This window comes from Condylostylus longicornis, unplaced genomic scaffold (assembly GCF_029603195.1).
Source record: "Condylostylus longicornis isolate FDR11 unplaced genomic scaffold, ASM2960319v2 ptg000028l, whole genome shotgun sequence".
Lineage (NCBI taxonomy): Eukaryota > Metazoa > Arthropoda > Insecta > Diptera > Dolichopodidae > Condylostylus > Condylostylus longicornis.
In genome coordinates, this window is record NW_026577997.1 from 308022 (window position 1) to 331075 (window position 23054).

General features: G+C 25.4%; 1 protein-coding gene across 1 annotated transcript in view; it reads right to left on the reverse strand.

Moving 5' to 3' along the window:
- LOC129607649 (putative uncharacterized protein DDB_G0282133) overlaps positions 1 to 23054 on the reverse strand; it is a 59971-nt gene that overhangs the window by 12208 nt on the left and 24709 nt on the right. The window lies entirely within an intron of this gene.

The window sequence follows — 23054 nt, forward strand, 5'->3', positions numbered from 1 at the left end:
GAACGGAATCAAAGCAAATTATATTCTGTTATTATAACATAATATCTGTTAAATATTATTATACGAGTATGCATTATTATGTACTCAAATCAGAAAAGGCAATTTTCAGCTAATTCTTTTACTATTTTCAAATCTGTCGGTAGGACGGATACCTTTTCTTCTAGAAAAACCTGTATTAGGCCAGGTATGTATAAGATCTATAATTTGCAGATATTTCGAAAAATATTACTTATTTAATTAAATATATTTTACTAAAAACTTAGATCAACAGATTTTATTAAAAACTATCGATATCTTTTTTAACTTTTTTTGCTTAATTCAAATTAATGAGATTCTTGTTTTAACTTACATATGTTACATTCATATATACATATTTTTGGGAGAGTAACATGTACATATATTTTACATGGAATAGCCGTATGAAACAGAATTAAAAAATAACCCAAAAATATATAAAGGCGAACTTAGTAGACTTCACAAACTCTCTGCGTCACTTAATGTCCAAGTTTGTATTTTTTGTTATGACAAGTAAAGTTTTATATATATTATGTACCTTGATATATTGTAAAAATTACCCAAAAGTTTTATATAAAGGCAAACTTAGTAATTTTTACAAACTCTCTGTGTCTCTTAATGTCCAAGTTCGTATTTTTGTTCTACCAAGAAAAGTTTTATACGTATATATTATGTACATCAAATATTGTATTAAAATTGTATTAATATTTTCAGGTGTTCCGTTGTATTGAAACTTGAAAACCTTATGGAATATGATGTATACAATGTCGTACGCGAAAGACGAAATGTGTTAGTGAGTAATACTCGTATATTTTGAGCTATTCAACTTCTATCTGGTATACAGTTCTGACCATGGCCTGGCAAACAAATAGTTTGCATTGTTAAATAAATTGTTTTTGTTTCTTTGTTATAAAATTTTTTAGTATATTTTTTGGTAAGTTATAAAAACTGCAAAAATATAATTTTACAATGAATTTTACCAGATTTGAAAATATTTTTTCTGCGTTAACAAAAAAAACAAAACTAAATATTTGGATTGTTTCTTAAATTTTTTGTAATATAATAATTCTTGTTTCATCAGAAAATCGTAAAGCTCTATAATAAATTTTTCTTTTGAAATCCCTTTTATTGTAATAATATTAGTAGACTATTTCGAATGTTATCAATCAAATTTCTTTTTATTATTTTATTATATATAATTAAATACATACTCCTAATAAATATTATGTGTTGAATAATTTTTAATTTAGTTTTTTGTTATAGATACTCCAAAACAAAAAATAATTGTCTATAAGTACAATTATTGGCAAACGTACATACATATATGTATGTATGTACATATGTAGTTAAACATTTCATTTCTCAGAGAAGATTCGCTTTACTCTTTACGACGTCTCACGTCTTGTACATACCTGAACTAAAAACTCTTCGATAAACGTACAAATCCCGTTGACTGTGAATAAAGCTATATTCTCATTCAACGATAGAGCTCTTGCATTCTCTTGACTTTAATAAATTATTGAGTTTATCATTGAATGTTGAGCAATGTTATATACTAAAAAAGAGATTTAGAGACGTGGACATTTAGAGAAGAAAAGAAAAAAAAACTGAATTATTGCCTACTCTTCATGAATATACAAATTCTTATTATATGTTCAATATTTACATACATTTTTAAAAGACCATTACGACAGTACGAATTCTACGTTTATGCTTTACACGACGGCCAGCTAAGCGCTCTTATTGAATGTGCAGACTATAGATACCATATATATGAGGATAGGCAAACAAAAATATACATTCTATAAAGGCAGGTTGCGGTAGTCGGCCTTCAAACACAAACAAAATTTAATGTCTAAGATTGAATGCAATGAATAATACGCTCCTCCATTCACGACTGGTCCCAATTTAACTACCTGGACAGCATCGTTCCAGGCGATTAAGGAATGAGCAAGACATTGATCAAATATTATCAAAAACAAGGATAGCCTTTGGCTCTGACTCATATGGAAGTGAAACCGTATCAATAGACGCCGAATTAAGCTATACATATGTAAGTACAACTTAAAAATTTTTTAAATGAATACAAAAAATAAAATAACATTCAATTCGAAATTATGATGTGTACTTAGACATGCATAGTGTGTATACAGATAAGGCACATGTTTCAAAATTATGTACCAAAAAAAAAGTTTTTTTCCCACATACCGAATTAACTTTCGACTTATAAATAACTTTGCACTGCTAACTTGATTTACTGTTATATATTACATATGTGTATAGAAAGGAGGACGGAAATGCTGGGGATAAGATTGTGTTAAAAGAAAACGCTCTTTGTCTGAAGTTAATATTTTGAAATTCAAAAATTGTTGAACCTGCCTTAGTGTACGCGCCCGTGTTTTCCAAGCTTCAAAGTTTATTGTATGTTCCATTCAATATTGCAGGAAATATATGTAAGCCTTGTTACATTAACATATTATATTATGATTATCGTTATTATAATTTATTCATTATAAGCTACTACATTTCTTTTATTTAGATTATTGATTTCATGGTATTTTCACAATTTCACTTGCAAATATAATTGTAAAAAAAGAAATTTTTTCAATATTCTAAATGGAATTGTGCATAAACACACATATTGGATGCAACGTACATACATATTATGTATGTGCATAATGTACTAAAAAAAATTTTATATGTATGTTTATACCACTTTGGTAAAAAATAAAAGCCAAGAAAAAATAAAAATATTTTTACAAAAACCCCGGTAAACTTCTGGAAATAAAAGCATAATTTACCTATTTATAAGTGCATATATATATACATATATAAGTATACAAAAATATTCATAAAGAAGACAGCTATTGCACATTGACATAAAAGTGTCAATGTTGCACGTCTACATGCATGTACATACCTACATTTTGGGTAACAGGCTTATCCTTTTTCTCGGAAAACAAAAATTTAAAGAAGTCCTCCAAAATTTTCAAATTAATATTAAAAAATTTCTCAATGAGAAATTAATTAAGTTTGAAATATGTATGTACATATACTTATGTATAATAAATAAATAATTGAATGACATATTTAAACTATGGTTCAAGTGGACAATGTTTTAAATATTTTATATTAAACACTTTATATAATATGAACTATTAACTAAATATGAACTACTAACTAAATTTAAATACTTACATATACATAATTATAATAAAAAAACATAAAGAATAAAAAAGAAAAACCGAAACACCAAGAATACACGAGTAATAAAACGCCAGAGAACAAGAAAAATATGCCTAATATATATTTTGGGTGGTCCCCCAAAACAATTACAAACAATAAAAAAGAAATTTAAATGTCTATAAACAAAACCAACAAATACTCATAAAAATTAAAAAAATTAATGTATGATTTTTGGTTGATGTTGTCTTAATTTCTTTGAACATCTTTATTATTTATTATAATAAATATAATAAGTATTTACTTTTTCTTTCAGAAAATTAAGGAAAAACTAAAAATTTCTTTAAAAAATGTTTCCACATCATATATTTTCATTACAAAATCATAACAGATTTCAGCATATTTCAAGATTATAATTAGGAACATTATATTTAATTATTGTCATGGTTTTTTAAATTTACTTTTAAATAATATAAAGTTAAAATGTATAAAATTTTGAAATCGAATTTAATTGGAGATTTCCTAATTTGGATATATGTATGTACATAAGTGACAAATACTTTACAAAGGTTTTAAAATTTACTAATTTTTACATTTGTTGGATATTATTTACATGTGCTTGATATTATGTACTACGCATATGCATTATATATTTAAAGGAAGTTATATTTAATACCTAATTCAAAATATTTAAACCAAAATAAAAATACACATTTTAAGCAAATTAGTTGGCAAACGATAAGTGAGATATAAATTCACACGTAGCGGTCATTATTATAACTAAAAAAATAATAACGTTTTCCTTAAAATCATATTCTCGTCGCATCCCTACAAATACTGCTACCAACGCTCAATTCTTATTATATAAAAGCAACACTCTCCCATTATTAGTGCAACAATAAAATAGTGTGAAGTGCTACTAGGTATAATATTTACCGGCATAATATTTTATATTTATGTATAACATTTAATTTTAATTTAACATAAATTTTAATACTAAATAATATAAATAATATAAGTTAATTAGTGCAAAATTGTTAATTCTTATAATGTAATTTATAAAGTGAATTCTACTAATTGATTTAATATTATAAGAGGTATTCTATACTTCTGAATAAAAAGTTACATGATAATATTTAAAGGAGCCAATACTTAATAACATAATCAAATCACCATGTAGTGGACATAATTTCAGGGATATATCTACACATATTAATGAGCATAAGAAGTTAAACTACACAATTATATGAATATATTTACATACATAAATGATACAAATACAATAATATCAGCGTCAGTTATAATAAATAAATATATACCTGTGCAAGTAAAGCAATATCCAAGTAAAAAAAAATTATGACAAATAAGGTAGTAATAAGTAAAAATTTGGATAAAGAATGAAGAAAAATAGGCCATTTACAAAGCGGCCGTGCAAACCGATTGTTAATTTTCAAAAAAAAAAAGTGCTTACTTACTTACATATGTATGTATATAAAGGTAAGTACATAATTTGTCGTTTTATTCCAATTTTCAATATTTTCCTAAAAAGTATTGAATACTTCCTAGAATAAATGAGGCTCTCTTTCTCTATTAATTGGTTATTAGTCCGTTCCGAGCTCTGGGAGAAAGATTTAAGGGAGTTCTTCTCGCAAATGCATATGCAGTTCTAATAATGTCGCAAAGTTTTCTTCGTGTTATGTTGCAGTTTTTGTTCACAAGAATATAAAATTTTTGTTTTCTTAGAGTGAAATGAGAAAATATAGCAAAAAAATAAAAAAAAACATGAAAATTATACGAAATAATTCGGAGTCATCAAGCCTACATAATAATTTTTATTTTGTTATTTATTAATTTTTTTTCCTAAACTATACACATGTGTAACTATGTACACTTATATACTTTGAAATGAAAAGCGTACATATACGTTAAGTATAAACATGTATCAAAGTACTTTTTTATACATCATATCCTCCGACGGCTCCAATTCAACCAAAAAGAACAAATATAACAACGAATATGAGATCTAGGTATAAAGCGTTATTTTTTTTATTTTCAATCAAAACAGTCAAGTTTTCAATACCAGTTTTTCTTCTGTAGCTTGTCGTTTTTTTGTTTGCTTCATTTTGATTTACCATACAATCTTGTTTTTTTACAGTTCTTTATTGTCTTTTATTCATGTTTCTAGTTGTTTAATCTTTTTTTTCATTTACGATTACGATTCCCATTTTTGTGGCTTTAATTTTTACTGTGTTTATTGCTTTATATTTTTGCTTTAATTCGCTATTCGTCTATATTTTTGGTTACTTATTTTACGTTCCTTTTTACACACACAAGTTTTTTTATATAATACCATGGTGAAAATAATCCCGCCGTATTATCCTTCTTACGGAATTCATGGTAAATTTATTGTTTTTTTTTCTCATATTTTTTTACAAAATTGGTTATAGCTATTTTTTATAATGTGGACTATAAGATACTGTTCTATATTTTACTTAGTTTTTTAATACCCCTTGCCTTGCAAAAAGCAAAAATAAAAAGAAACCAAAATTGCAGAAATTTGGATAATACACCCAACTCTCTTTTTACACGGTTTTTTTTTACACGATTTTGAAATAACACGATTCACAAAAAGCAAAAAATATATTTTTTTACACGAATTATTTATTCTAACACGATGTTCAAAAAAATTTTTGTATACCCAGTTACAAAAAAAAATATAACTGGGGAAATTCCCAGAATTTTTTTAGGCGCACTTTATTTTTCAAAATTGCGTTATAATTAAGAATGTAAACATAATTGTATTTAAAAGTGTGTCGAAGAAAACAATATTTGTTTTTTATAAGTTTTAGTGCCAATATAATTTCTGTTTGGATTTACTTACAACAAAAAGGAAATATTATTGCGTATTACTTACATATTTTATACTTTATTAATCATAATATGCCTGAACTGTATTTTGTTTTTAATATTAATATTGTACATTAAATATGCATGTGTTTTTTTTATAATAGTTGTTGGTTTTTGGTTATTATACTTTTTTGCACGGTTTTTAGGTCAACCGAAAACTCTTTTTTTGATCTTGCACGGGTTTTCAAAATCGTGGAACACATCCTCAATTTTAATATGAGTAGCATGTCTGTTTTTACACGGTTTTCGTTGGAACGTATCTACCGTGTAAAAAAAGTGTTGGGTGTATAATTTAGGTCCTTAAATTTTGCTGTTTTTTAAAAGATATGAATTCCCATTTACTATCATTTTAAAAAGTATGTAAGTATATGCGAACTGAACTAGAATTAAAATGAATATTTAAATTATAAAGAACTATTTACGTATGTACATTTTTTTTCACTCCCAGAATTAGCATAGGGCTAGTACATGACATCAGAGATAGTTATGCCCCGATTTCATTGCGTCAAGGAGCTTTAAACTAGGAGGTGGTTCTTATATCAAACATTTAAAGTTATTAACATTTATTATTTGTTTTTCTTTATTTCTCGGGTTTTTAATATATCGAATATTCGAATATTATGAATATATGACAGTTGCTTTGTATACCAATTTTTTATTTATTTTATGAGTATGTATATTAAGCATTATATTAACTATAATATTTAGAGTGACCTGACCGTGGTTTGAACCCGAGACCCTTTGGTTAAAGGACCGGTGCCACAAGTACTGCACCAATGGTGATGTATGTACATATGTACAAGGATTTTTAAAATGAAAACAAAATGCAATTGCAATCCAATGGACTCTTTTGTCCTTAATTATTTCTATGAAAAAAAAAAATTAAAAAAAATTCTTAATATTTTGTTAAATGTACCCGTTTAATGAAAAAGTGAACAATATTACCGACATATGTATGTATTTAAATTTACCGATATAAAAAAGTGATGAATTTAGAAATTTTTTGCGTACATCTGTGTGTACATACATATGTGCATGCATAAACATACCTGCCAACATATTTAGAAAACAATTCAAATTTTTATTGCCATAATTAGCTTGCTGATTGTAAAATTCTGTTATTTTAATTTTCTTAATTTTTTTGTTAGTACTTTTTATAACCACATTCAACCATACATATGTACATATGCGAAGGCAAAATTTCAAGTATAAAAAAATAAATACAATAAATAAAAATATCAAAAACAAAATCGAATAAAAGAGATCACAAAAAGAAAAGGAAGAGAAATAAAAAATTAATTCTTTCCATGTGAATATGTGAGAATGTTTGTCTCATAACAATAAGGGTAAAAATGAGTGAAATGTTTTATGGTATAGGAAAAAAATATGTATACATATATATTTATGCAAAATTTATACACATTTAACGTTACAATATAAGAAACTAGAACCAAGAACCTTCTTATCTTAGTAGTTTTTGTAATAAACTCTAAGAGTCCCTAAAAGAGCATGAATGGATATGAAGTTTTCGCTTCATTTTCATCAAAATACTGAAATAAGGGTAAATGATTTTTAGCTTTCATTTTTTCTTTTATACATATTTAACTTTTGCCTGACTGATTATGCCCTTAATGAAGGATAACATGTTTTACATTTATTTATATTTAATTTTTATTTTTTTTATTTATTCATAGTATATGTATGTATTGTATGTACATATATAGCAATTTTGTAAACAACTATATTTATTTTTTCTCAGCGCAAATATCTGCCAGTTCGTCTGCCCTTTCGCAAGATGACTCAAAAATGAAAAGAGCAAACACCAACAATATTTCAGAAAATGCTTCTTTTCTTCCATGGATAGCTGCTATTATAATTTAAACTCATTCGAAAAATGGGTTCAGTTGTTAGTTATGTTGCTATACAATATAAAAATATTATTTGCATAGGTGCATAAAATTTGGCAGTCAGGCGTCTACTTACAGCTGAATTACGTTCCAGAAGTTTCTGTGAAAGATTTTGACAGATTCGGGTAGCTGATCTACTATCTTAAAAGCTAATTTCAAATATACATACATTTCAAAATAGAAATTTAAATATTTAAAAAACTAACTCCATGAAATTTGGTAAGAAAGAGTCACAAATATTTTGCTGATGTTTTCATTTTATAATCAGATTGTCATGGGCATGTATATTAAGAACGACTGAAACGTTTTTACTCCTATTTTTAATTAATTGTTTTTGTATAATGGCCGCAATAATGATGGGGTGTATCATGGAGCCAAATTTTCAAAAATTTTCAAAATTTTGGAGTATGTTATATTATAGGAAAGAATCGTCGCCTGCATAATCGTGGAAGAAGTAAATGAATATGAAATGAGTACTGTGAAAATAAAAAAAATTTGTTTTCTTTTTCCAGATTAAGTTTTTTTTTTTTAATACAGATGTTAAAAATCATCGAAGGAAAAAAGAAAGGCAGATACTGCCGTCAGACCTATCGATTGTGGGGGACTTTAACCCAACCTAAAACGCATATGGATGATCAAAAGCTTCCAAAGCTAGACAAACTGACTAACCATTAGTTTTGCTCTATTGTGTTTTTGTGTCTACATTCCGTAAAGCAAAGCACGGAAGTGCTATTACAGCACTTTAAGCTAAATCGAGAGGTCTCGTTTGCTTTAGTGTTTTTTTCCAAACCCTCTTCCCCTTAATTCGGGAGGCCGCGATATTTACATCGTGCTCCAAACGATGTAAATGTATCAAGAAAGTAATTACTGATATGGTCAATTTATTTTTTAAAATAACATGCAATGTAGTTTATAGTAATAGTAATGTATAAATACGCGGAGTTGAAAGCGATGATCTGCTTATTTACATTAGTTTTGTGTTTGCATCGAGTTTTACTTTAAACTTTTAAGTTTACATATACATATTTTATGTATGTACGTATGTACATAAGTGTATGGATTTATACACGAGACGACCTTGTGGCTCGGGTAAATTAATTTTATTTTTTTTTTTATTTTTCAACAGGTTTTTGTGAAAAATATTAGTTAAAGAAGGAAGGAGAAGAAGTGGAAGAAGAAGAGGAAAAATGATTCGTTAAGAGTTTTTTTAGTTTTTCAGCTGAATGCAATCAATACAATATTGGATTGTAGGGTAATATGGGGGGCAGTGGATTCTATGTACGATTTGTATCTAAAAATGTTGCTTAATTTTTCTATATTATGTTAAAGAACGTTCAATAATTTGAAATAATAAATTTTCATATTATTTCATTTTTTTTTTTCAAAGTTTTGTAGGTAGATTTTTAATTGAGTTGAATAAAAATTAACAAATTACCAAATATTTTTTTTTCATACTTTTTTTAATTTTTTTTTTCTTTTTATAAAAATTTTTTATTGTTGCTTTTTTTTACTTTTTCAATGTCATTACTTGAAAAGAACAAAAAATGTTTCTCGTTTTGCTATCAATAACAACAATCATTTTGTTTCAATTGGGCTCAAGTTTAATAATTATAGTAAATTTTATACTTTGCGCGTGAAAAATATACATAATTTCTCTCTGTTATTTTTATGTGAATCATAAATCTATGTGTGAATAATTTTTTAGCACATGTAAGCAACAAGTAAGGTATAAAATGAGGTTGTTTTTTAAGTTTTTTCACTTAAAAAGAGAAATATCAAATGCATATATACATTATGTACGAATTGCATATTGCCCTTTTTGCGAATATTCATATGTATATTTATGTTGAATACGTACATATATATATATGTATATATATATACATATGTATTATATATATACATATATATAATATTAAGAAGAGAAAAGTTTATTTTCAAAAATTAATCTAAAAGCTATCTGAAAAATGATAATCTTTATAAAATAAATGCTATTTATTTTAACTCTGTTCTCTCGCAAATCACAAAGTAGTGAATATAAACCAGTGTTTCCTGAGAAATCATGAGAAATTTCCCATTTTGAGCGAATCTTAAAATCTCGAGAGAAATTTAAAGAAAACTTTTCATTCACATTTTATTTTTTATCATTTTCTTTTATAAACTTATAATTCTTATTTTGAATTCCAATTTTGAGAAAAAATAGTCTATATCATGTTCCTATCTTGTAGTAAAAATATAAACATTCTTCTTTTGACAGTTACAAATATTGACTGATTGACAATTAATATTTGTTTTCATTTTAAATTCGAATTTAACACTTTGATCAAAAATAAAAATTCCTATAATTTAGTTAACTATGTATATGTTAAGTTGCACAATTGAATAAGTGCGATGTTTTTGTTTTGTTAAATTATTAAATATGTATGTATGTATTTTATTAAAGTACAATGCTAGTATTTATCAAAGTATATCTACTAACAAGTAGTTCGACTCTCCGTTTACATCACACTAATGCAATCACTCACCAATATTTGTATACAAAAAATTCCCTTAGTTAAAAGAGTTAAGCAGCATACCTTGTTATTTTCATTTTTATACACATAAGAATTTTTGGGAGAGGGAAAGAGTACGCAATAGATGTTAACCTGTTTTTTTTATAATGTATTTTGAAAGGCGACACTTTATTATTTGCTCGTATATAAAGTATAGGGAAAAATATTAAGAATTTTAAAAGCGACACAATAATTTCTGTAATTCATTCCAGTACAAGGTGGCAAAAAAGGTGTATTCATATTATAAAAGCGAAGCGGAAAAAAAGTATTTAAAAAAAACTATTATAATTTATATGAAAAATAATAAAAATAAATTTTAAAAAGACGTACAATATTAAAAAAAATTTTAAGTAGTTGTGAAAAAAAAAATTTTTTTTTATAATAATGAGTAAACATTATTTGAAGTGTTTGGGATGTCGTATTGTGTGTGAGGCAAAAAAGCCGACACGAAAATTTCATTTGTTGCCAAGAGATGTGGAGAGCTTTGTTCTTTTAAATGAATCGGTAATAACTATATTTCATAAAATAATCAGTGTGCATACACCTTTTTTTCACCTGATACTGTGTATCTACTGTACCAGGTACATGCATGTGTACATTCATACATGAAATTTCAAACTCTTTTGCTTTCATGAATTTTTTACCTAACTTTAAAAAATGAAAAATAAATTTTGTTATTATCAAAACAAAAATAACAAAATTTTTACCTAACTTAATTTAATTTTATTTCAGTTCAATGTTTTTGATACACTCGTTTGTTTACAATATTTTGTTTCTTTCTTGCCTACACAACTCTTATTACCATCTACTTCTACAAAAAAATGGAATATTTTAAGAATTTGGAAGCAAGATGCAAACGAAAACTAACGGAATGGAACGAGTCGAATTACTTATTAATAGATATACTTTGGTATTTATATATACAATATGTACATATATGTACATATATATAAAAAATATCTCAAAAGGAAAATATATGAAAAACAGAAAAGTTTTAGAGATGGAAAAAATGGGAAGAGTATCTCCTGTGAGAGGAGATACACTTGATTTGTAATTATTAATTAATAATTATTTCTATTTAAAAATATAACATTTATGATTTATATTTGCATGGCATATAAGTTGAAAATAAACAGAGAAAATACGAATGTATGCTGTTTTGACCGTATTACGTATTAACTAAAAAGTAATCAGTACTAGTTATAAGATCCACCATAATTCTTTATTCATACTTAGTTAGCTTTTGTTCACATTTCACTTTGTAGTTTGCATACATAATTTTCGCTTTCATAGCTTCTTAAAAGTAATTTTGGTATTTTCACTATTTCACTCTTTTATCACAAGTCATTGCGTTAATTAAAGACATTCTTTTTTATTAAAAGTGCTTTTTTAATCATACTTAAACTCATACTTTTTTTTACATAAAACTTAAAGAGAAAAAGAGAATTTAAAAATTTAAATTCATGGAGTCAGTTTTGTTTCATTTTGCAAAAATAAAAACTTTGAATATGGAATATTGAAATAAATTTGTATGCATATACATAGATAGGTATGTACGTTATAGCTTGCAAAAAGTAAATTTATTCTGAAAAAAGCTAAAATTAAATACCTATTTCAGATGTGGTGCTTATACTTATATGTATATCATGAAGCAATTTTAATATTACAGATGCTATGAATGGCTGCAATATGCGTACATATGTTCAGTTTTGTAATAGGTAATTTTGTGTAAACACGTATACACAAACATACATACATATTATGTTCTCTTTTTTCATTGATTAGTGAGAAATAACAGGTTTGAATATGGAAAACAACAATAAAAATTTATTAAAATAACTTAACTTCTAGAGTTTAATTTTAAAATTTTTGAGTTATTCTCTCATTAGGAACTCAGGTTAAATTTTGAGTATAACGAATGTAAATTATGTACATACATACGTAAGTATATGCGTGTGAACGTATATATGTATATGTAATCATGTAAGTAAAAATATATCTTTAAACAAATGGAATTGAAATTTAAAACATTTATTTTAATTTTTCTTTTAAAACATTGAGGTAGTTTCCAATATTGTTTATTAAAATGGCATACATACATATACATATGTATGTAATAAACTTGTAAGATGTGTACATATGTACGTGCACACAATACGTACATACATGCATGTGTACCACACTTGTGGTTTGTACATTTCATATGATTATAATTTTTTTAACTAATTTTTTATTTTGCTTCTCATACCAAACTCCGTTATTATGTGAGTTTTATGTTAAGTTTATCTTCATACATCATGTAAATAAATACATAATATGTATGTACATTTGCACATTCATACATTATGATTTTAAAGTCTTCAAAAAAGTACCTCATGTTATTTTGGAAAATTTTAAATTTCTTATTCGATTTTTATTTTTTACCGTTTGAATAAATAGTTACGTTCATATTATATACATACACATATTCATAGAATTTTCCATGAACAGTTTTCTATTTTTTTTTCATTTTTCAGACTTTTAATTATTTTTGTGTTAATGTTTGTACTTTTCTCAATAGATAGAGATACATAATATCTGTGTGTATATATCTACATATGTTTGTACATATGAGCATAAGTACTTTCTCAAGCAGAATGAATTGTAAAAAAATATATACAAACTTAATATGTTCTTATGTATGTATCAAGTCTAATGAACAGTCCATGAAAGAAATAGATATGTATGAATTTATATGTAAGAATGAGTATGTGTACATTATAAAAACTGTTAGTACATGTCATTTTCAGCATATATACATTTCATTATGTGGTTAGATGCCTAATAGAGGGCAGATATTTTTGCTTTGACTTACGAAATTCTTATTTTATTACATTCATTATATATGTAAATGTATACGGGCAAAAACATTCATATAAGTAACTAATTTTATATTTTGCATATTTAATTCAGTAGTATAAAAATATTTAATTTATAAATTTTAAATAAATTATTCTTGGACAGCAATTTCCACACGTAAAAACATTGATTAAAATAAAATTAAGAGAAATTTCGAAAATAATTCCGAGTGTTGGAGAATATTTATAAGGAGGATGACAATGAAAGTTCATACATTTGTACAGATATGTATATTTTTGGATCAAATTGGTATCTTCCGTGGGAGCGTATGTATATAATTTTTATTGTACTCAATGAAATAAAAATTATTTACTTTTTTGAATACTAATGACATTACAAAAATTAGGTCTCGGACTTTCAGAGAGCAAAAGAGATTTTTTACAAATTATCAGATGATTAAAATTTAATCATCTTTTGTAGGTAAATAGTTATAAAAAGAATTTAACTTAAAACAAAACTTCCGAAGTTCATTAGAAAATGAGAGTAAAACTAGTATTGTCCGGACCTGATCTTTGTTATATTACCCGCTATAGGGTTAAATCTATATCGTTGTTCTATTATTATATAGTTTATAAAATTTTTAAGTTGAAAAAAAAACACATATTAGGTTATTGACAAGATTGCGATAAAAACTTGTAAGTTTTTCCACTAAAGAAACAATACACGCGCCACTATATTTTGTTTTGCTTTTATTTTGTTTTCTGGAATTAAATTTCGAAGTATACTTGTCAGTATATGTATGTATAATTAGTATACTTGTGTACATATATGTATATAATTTTATTCATTAATTCATTTTTGTACAATAAAAACTTAAAAAAGTATACAATATGTAGGCATATAATATGTACATACTTATTTTTTTTGCGAATGAATAGGTATAGTAAGGGAATGTTAAACTTAAACACATAAACATATACATACGTAATTTTGTGTTTTATTTCTATATTTCAAACTTTCGAGTAAATTAAATAATTTACGTAAATGGACATTTAGTTTGTGGACATATCTACACTAATTTTTTAATATATATGTATGTATGTACATACATAATTGGAAATGCAATTTCATTTAAATAGCCGGAAAAGGATTTTAATTTTTCTTCTCATTTATGAATTTTTAATGCTATCAGTAAGTCAAATCTTTAGCTGTACACCTATAGCAATTGATATATGCATGTATGTAGTATGTATCTATTGGCATACATATCTATACCCGTGTACAAATATGTATGCATATTGTGGAATAATATTATTAAACGCGCATTATATTTCTTAACATAACATGTTTAATAACATGCCGCTGAAAATCGATTAGATTTCATATAGCAGTATGTAGTTTTACAGAAGTAGGTGGAAGGGGTATATACAGTATAGATTATTATATTGTTTAATATTCAGGTGTAAGTACATTAGTATAATTAAAATACGTAATAACAATCTGAATTTGACTAAATAAAAACTAAACGTAATTTCTGTTATGTCTATATGCGTACGTATGTATATAAATAAGTTGTGTAGAAATTAATATACAATATTATACAATATAATATTATAACATATAACAAATTTATATCATTTAAATGAACCTTACCAGAATGTTGATCAGTATTAAGATGAAATATCATGTAGTTTGACGATAAATGTACTTAAATGAAATAAACATAACAAGTATATACTATGTATATGGTTGCGTGTTAAATGTATATTGCATGCGTACATACGTAATTGTTGATAACAACATACAACGTATGCATACATATGCATACATATTCCATTTTATTTGATCGTACATCTCATATCCTTCAAAAGATAATTGAACTTTCCTTAAAAAATGAACCATACAATTTGAGTCAAATACGTACATATATATGCATAGAATGTGCGTAGATATGTATGCTTTATTATAAAATTAAAACAACAGTAGGTACCATAAAAATTTGAAATGCTAACAAAATGTATCACTATGTATGTATATATATAAATAATATACAGAAGTATTATAACTTTATGTAATTATGTATTGAGTTATCTATGTAAAATCGTATGTTATGTTGTGTATGAATGTGTTAAAAAAAGTTTAATCGAATATTATCAATAATTTTGTCACTAACCTTGAAATTTGATTATTAAAAAATTAAAGCTTACTGTTTCGCTGGAAATTTTTTCTTCTATTTATATGGAATTTATGTATGGATGTTCATACATACATAAGTACATATACATATGTTATATATTTTTAATATGAATGAAAATTATTACAAGTTTTATAATAGAGAAAAGTGGTTGAAAAGGGGGCTGAACTCTATTTAAAAATGTAAAAAAATGAAAATCTGCAGCGATAAAGTAGAGTTGGGTTAGTTTGTATAAACAAATTGTATAATATTCAACATATGTATGTATCATGCTAATAGCATGGAAACTTCATATTACAAAGCAACTGAAAATTTTCTGAGGCATATAATTTAGTATTTTAGTTTACTTATGTTGCTTAGATTTTAGTGCTCGACCCTTAAAGAACCAAAAATTTTTCAAGTCGTAGGTTTCTTTACACGTTATTAAAACAGCCTTACATTAATTTTATTTTTACATACATACATGCATATAAATATAAAAGATATCAATATGTATAAATAACATGTAATACATATGAATTTATTTGTTAGTTTTTGAATATCACAGGAATTTGATTAGTCAGGAAGCTAAAAATTTATTAATAATCTAGCTATACACAGTATGTGATGTGAATATGTAAGTATATAACGTATGCATGTGTATATTGCCTCTTTTAAAAAGTTACACGCTGTCAACTATTACATGTTGTGTGGATATTGCAGTGTTACATAAATGTAAAAAAATAATATACACACACATACATACATACATATATATTTATTAAAAATTATTTATTAAGTTAATATTAAATAAGTATGTATGTACATTTGTTTCAGAACAAATTAAAATTTAAAAGAATGTTTTTCGAGTTTTAATTTTGGGAGAATGAAATGGGCTTATATGTATAAACATGATAAAATACGAAAAAAAAATCAAACAATACAATCAAATCATGTTATCAACACACCACTGAACGACCGGTAATGAACTTGTAATCGAATGTGTTAAAAAAATAAAAAAAAAATGTATGAATATTAAAATCACAGACTTTTTTATATATAGGAGTATATATGTATGTACATATATAGTGCATTATAGGAGTTTATGGATAAAATACATTCATACGTACGTATGTTTGTTTGTGTATGTATATAAATTAAAAATGATTAAACAAACCAACTTTAAAGAAATTATCTAACTTTCTGTTTAGCATTTTGTGTATAATTGTGTTTAAATTGATTACTGTAACGTTTATATAAGTATGTAAGTATGTATGTATATGTAGTTTAAAATCTCCGGTTAAAAAAAGTTCAAGAATCAATTAATTCATGTATAAATAAATATGTACATATGTATATGTTATCATGTATAATGTAAATTAAGGATTAAAAGGTATTCATAATTTTACGAATTTTTTTTTAATTTTACCAAAATAATCTTTTAAAAATTTCCTCAGAATATTGAAGACTGGCACCACAAAAGCAGCGAGCAACCTCAAAAAAACTCAATCGTAAACAGTTTAAGGCAAGTGTAAATGATTACACACAATCTTATTTACATAAGTATGTATGTACATATAATAATATAATGAGGAACATCGTATTGTTTACACATATTCGTATGAAAGCGAATTGACACAGTATCATCGAAATTTGTACTTACTTCTTTTTAATGATAGAACACAAGTAAACACTTAGTGAAAGCAACTATAAATATAATGCACATTTTTTGAAATCACTAATGCAGTTGCACCATTAAAAAACTAGAACACATTAAACATTAATGTTAAAGCATTACTTAACGTTATTGTTTTTTGCTTAAAATAATATTTTGTCTTTTATTTTACTCTTTAGTTGGTTTAGTTTCTCACAATACGCAATTGATTTTCAGGTGCTATGGCCAAGTAGATAATTTTGTACGTACACACTCACAAAACTTACGTTAATATTTATATGTATGTTCGTAATTTGTTATGTATGAAAAAATATATCCTAAAGGTTGCGTTACCATCAGCATTCTCAGATTGCCAAATTTACCTGGTTTTTCAGATTTTTCGAAGGTCGGCCAAATGACCAAATTTCTTATCCAAAATCCCAGATTTTTTTAACTTTGCCAAATTTTTCACAAATCACTTTATATTTCTTGTTTGTGAGTTATTATTACTCAAACGGTAATTCAGCATTTCAAAAATTAATACGTAAAAAAGTTTATTGTAAATTTACTGGCACCTAGGTGACACTGAAGTTCGATAGTAATTGGACAATTTATTGTGAATTCAGATAGACAGCAACTGTATTCTTCATAAACCTAATACTGATTGTGATATTGTTTGTAAAGTAAAGGTTGATTTTATTATGTACATAAATTCCGTTTTGAAATGTGAAAAATGAAGAAAAAAATGGTTAAAAAAATCAAGTTTTATTTTAAAAATACGTAATAAACCAACAAAATAATTTTTTGGTATTAAATACTAAAGCTGTTTTTTTTTTGTTATCAGATTTTATGCCAATTTTTTTTTCCAGATTTTCTGTGAAACCAATATGGTAACGCTGTTTGCGATATCATATGTACATATTATATAGAAAAGAATAAAATGTATGAAGACAAAAATTAAAGAGTTAGAGATAGAGACAGAAATACATATGTGTGTGAAGAAAAAAGCAAGAAGGGGGAGGAACCATAAATTCGGTAAAAATAAGTATATGACATTGAAGTTTTTTTTTGTTTAGTATTAAATTTTATGAATTTGTCAGGTTATTGGCTTTTTACATTAAATGACATTACGTACGTACATATGCACATATGTATGTATTTACATTGAAATTTTTGATTTTGTTATTGCTTTTTGACCAGCAAATGAGCTAAAGGAAATTTAGCGTTAGCTCTTGTTTAATTGATAATTCCGATAATAAAATACTTTTTCTGTATCTATTCTCAATTTGTCATATAAATTGACGACAAATGATTTTTTTGAAGTGCTAGCAAAATTTAATAAAATTACATATAAAATTAATATCAGTAGTCATTTATTTTTTAAAAGCCACATTTGTTGGAAATGTCTTCAAGAATTCAAACCGATGTGAAAGCATATGTACATATATTTGCATGTAAATCTAAAAATAGCAGAATTTGTTGTGATTCGTTAATGTTGTATAAAATGGAGTACATTTTCAGATAAACACATAATTATTATTATTACGTGTATTATATTTAAATATTTCAATGTTGTTAATAGACTAACAATGTCATCCACGTGCAAGCATCTATGATGAATGACCTAATAACCCAAATTAAAAATAAATACATAACAAAACTTTAACTCATTCATTGAAACAATATTGGCTTTTGCTTTGTGTTATTATTATTCTTATATTCATTGTGATTTTTATTTTGCTTTTATTTTTGGTGCACAAGCGAATAAGCTACATATATTGTCAAAATTTTAATTTTTATGCAATTCCATTTGTATGTATGTATATACATATATGTATATAGAAATGAATGTACGTATATGTACATAATACGCTTTTTATACTTTACTGCAATACACTTGATCCAAAATTGTAAATCCTCTCTTTAACCCGCTTTAGTTCTCGAAAAAGAACACAAAGAGAAAAGTTAAGGTTTATAATAAAAAAGGGTTAAGTTTCTAAATATTCTAAAATTTATGATTAAATTTTTAATTTACAAGTACATAGTATATTCTCTATATACATTGTATTAAACAATGAAAATAGCAAGTATTAAAAACAAGCAAAAAAAATATTTTTGGCTCTTTATCTCTATTAGTTTTGTATACAAATATAGAGTGCCAGTTTAATTTCGTTTTAATAAAACTAATAAAACATAATTTTGTAATGGAGGATAATAATTGTTTTCAGCGTAATACCAATGCACATACGAATGCGACAAAAGGAAAAACCACATAAATGAAAATATAATCCGTGTTTAATGATAATTTTAATAATAATAAATCTCTTTACGAATTTTGAAATCGAATACCCTTCAGAAAAATTGTTTTATTAAAAAGAAAATTTTTCCCCATTTTACGTTGCCACTGTTTGTACATGTAAGTGATATAAGATAATAAAAAGTGAATTACATACATTTTTGTCAGTTTCCTTAAAAAAATATACATACATATGTATATAATCACACCGCATCGCAAATAGTATCCACGGAACTCCATGTGATCACATTTCACAGAAAATTTCAATTTTGGCAGAAATATTTTAAGGACTATTCGGGGCTATGAAACTATTACATTCGATAATCATTGTCATTCATTACAAGTTTAAGAAAATTTATTTGAAGCTGATTCGATGAAAAGAACGTCTTTTATTAACGATTGAAAATTTTAACAAAGCATGCATTCAAATTTATAAAATAAAATAAAATGATTCTCCCCACGTTATTTTATAATTTGAATATATTTATGTACATACACATTTATAAACAAACATATCTACTGTATGAAATCTTGGCAGGAGGTCACAAATATTTTTTTTCTCTCTTTTGTTTATGTATTTAAGATTTATTCTTGAAAATTGTACGTGCACATATTCATGTTTTAAGATCGGCTTAAAAATAAGGAATCATTAGATGACAAAGCAATACTACCGCATAGAAGTAAAATAAAGAAGTGAAAACCAAAGGCATGCATTACAAATGTAGTAAACCTTATGCATAATCAAATGTATGTATGTATATCATGTTTTATTTTGTAATTCTCTCATTTTCATTTATTCAATCCACTTTCAGCCTATCTCTCTACTTTCGTCAATTTTGTAAATGTAGTATATGTGTAATATTTTGTAAATATACTACATACATACATATTTTTTTGAAATGTTTTGTTGGTTTGGTTTGTTTAATTTAAAAATTTTGTTTTGGTTCATTTTTTTTTCATTTAAAAATTTTGTGAATATATTAAATGTTAAAATGTTTGAATGAATGAGGTTTTTTGTAGAAAATTTTGAATTTTTGTATGCGGCAGAATTGTAAATAAATATTGATATGTGTTAATAAATATAAAACAAAAAAAATTAATATAAAATTAACGTATAATTACTAGGATAAAAATTAAATTTCAACTTTTAATACATAATTACATATTTTAAAAACTTCATTCGAAACTCAAAACTCGAATATAAAAGTGGCAAAAAATTTATGTAAGCATTTACATACATATATTCATATATGTACATACATAGTACATGCGTATGTATCATGAATTCTTATTAAAAGGCAATTAACAGCTAATAATAAATATTTCCATACAATGTTCAGGGTAAAAACTTCAGTAGCGTCTATAAGCCAATTTTTCATTACAATAAACATTTGTTATATGTACATACTACATAGTGATACATACATAGGGACATACATACATACATAATTTGCAAGTTGCGTATCCCTTAATATTTAATTTATTTTATTAAATAAATAAAATTTTTAATAAATGAAAATAAAAAACATATTATGAACGCCTTGCGTAATTTTTTCTAAATAACTTTGAGGGTGATAATAACTTTAAACAATTTAACTGCATATTAGAGCCCACTCAATTACAATTATGCATCTGCTTAAATTTTTATGATTTCAATTTCAAATAAAAAAGAAAAACAAGATGGAACAAAAATATTTTGTATTGACGCACATACATGTGTACATACATACATATGTATATGTATATATTTTCCGATTCAAATTACACTTGAGAGAAAGATTTTCAGCTTTGAAATTCATACACATATCTACATATTGATGTAAATATACACACATGATAAATTTTTATTGGAGAGTAAATAGAGTACAAAATAATAAAATTTAAATTGTAAAAAAAATTGTGGGAAACTTAATAATAAATAAAAATGACAATTGAGCGTTAATATGAGATGTCTTTTATTTCATTCATTGAGTTATTAGAATTAAGAGTTCTTCAAAACTTTTTTAATAAAAGTGACTTTCTCTTCGAAAATGTATACGCGAAATGTATGACAACAAAATTGTAATCATACTGTACCAATAATGTGTTAACTTAAGTCAACAAATAATACCAATAAAACATCCATAAGTTGGAATTTTTAATAAGACCGTATAATTGTAAGGTTATGCAGAGTGTTTAGTCAAAAATTTTGCAATTTTGTCTTTTGTTTTTTATTTTTTTATTGCAGAAGGGCGGTAACCAAAGTATATCTACTAATAAGTAATTCGACTCGTTCCATTCCGTTAGTTTTCATTTGCATCTTGCTTCCAAATTCTTAAAATATTCCATTTTTTTTTAGAAATAGATGGTAATAAGAGTTGTGTAGGCAAGAAAGAAACAAAATATTGTAAACAAACGAGTGTATCAAAAACATTGAACTGAAATAAAATTAAATTAAGTTAGGTAAAAATTTTGTTATTTTTGTTTTGATAATAACAAAATTTATTTTTCATTTTTTAAAGTTAGCTAAAAAATTCATGAAAGCAAAAGAGTTTGAAATTTCATGTATGAATGTGCACATGCTTAATATTTTTCCCTATACTTTATATACGAGCAAATAATAAAGTGTCGCCTTTCAAAATACATTATAAAAAAAAACAGGTTGACATCTATTGCGTACTCTTTCCCTCTCCCAAAAATTCTTATGTGTATAAAAATGAAAATAACAAGGTATGCTGCTTAACTCTTTTAACTAAGGGAATTTTTTGTATACAAATATTGGTGAGTGATTGCATTAGTGTGATGTAAACGGAGAGTCGAACTACTTGTTAGTAGATATACTTTGGGCAGTAACCATTATAATTTAATATTACAATGGTTACTGCCCTTCTGCAAGCATGATCTGTGTTATAATTATTACTGTATCAGTTATTTGAAAAACTCTTAAAGTTATTTTTTTTTTTTGTCCATGATTTGCATATTATATAACAAGTCTTCATTTCATACTTTCTTCACTACAGGCAGTATTAATATTGCCACCATAATCGTTATTTAATAATAATTATTTTAAATATTTAAAAATAATTATCAAAATTATTATCGGTATCAAGTCGTTATCATCATTATCAATGCCGGTATTTAAAATGGTATGGCAGGGATTAAATACGAAATATTGAAATCATAATAAAAGTTTAGCATAAATGTCACAATATATGTATGTGTGTGTATGTTTGTGCTACCATAATCGAATTTAAATATTCAATCAATATCAGTATCACAATCAGCATCATAATATATATGTGTAAGAGGTACCCAAACAATCTTCAACAATACGAAAAATTAGATTATCAACTATACATTTATACTTATACACATCCATATGTATGTATTTCAATTCAGTTTGCACATGATAATGTTGATTATCAATATCATTTTATAATCATTATATAAATTGTTTATGGTCTCAATACTGCTGTTGTTGTTCCTACTGCTATATTATATTTCCTCTTTTTCTTTTTGATTGCTTTCTTCTATAGTAAAGTGATATTAT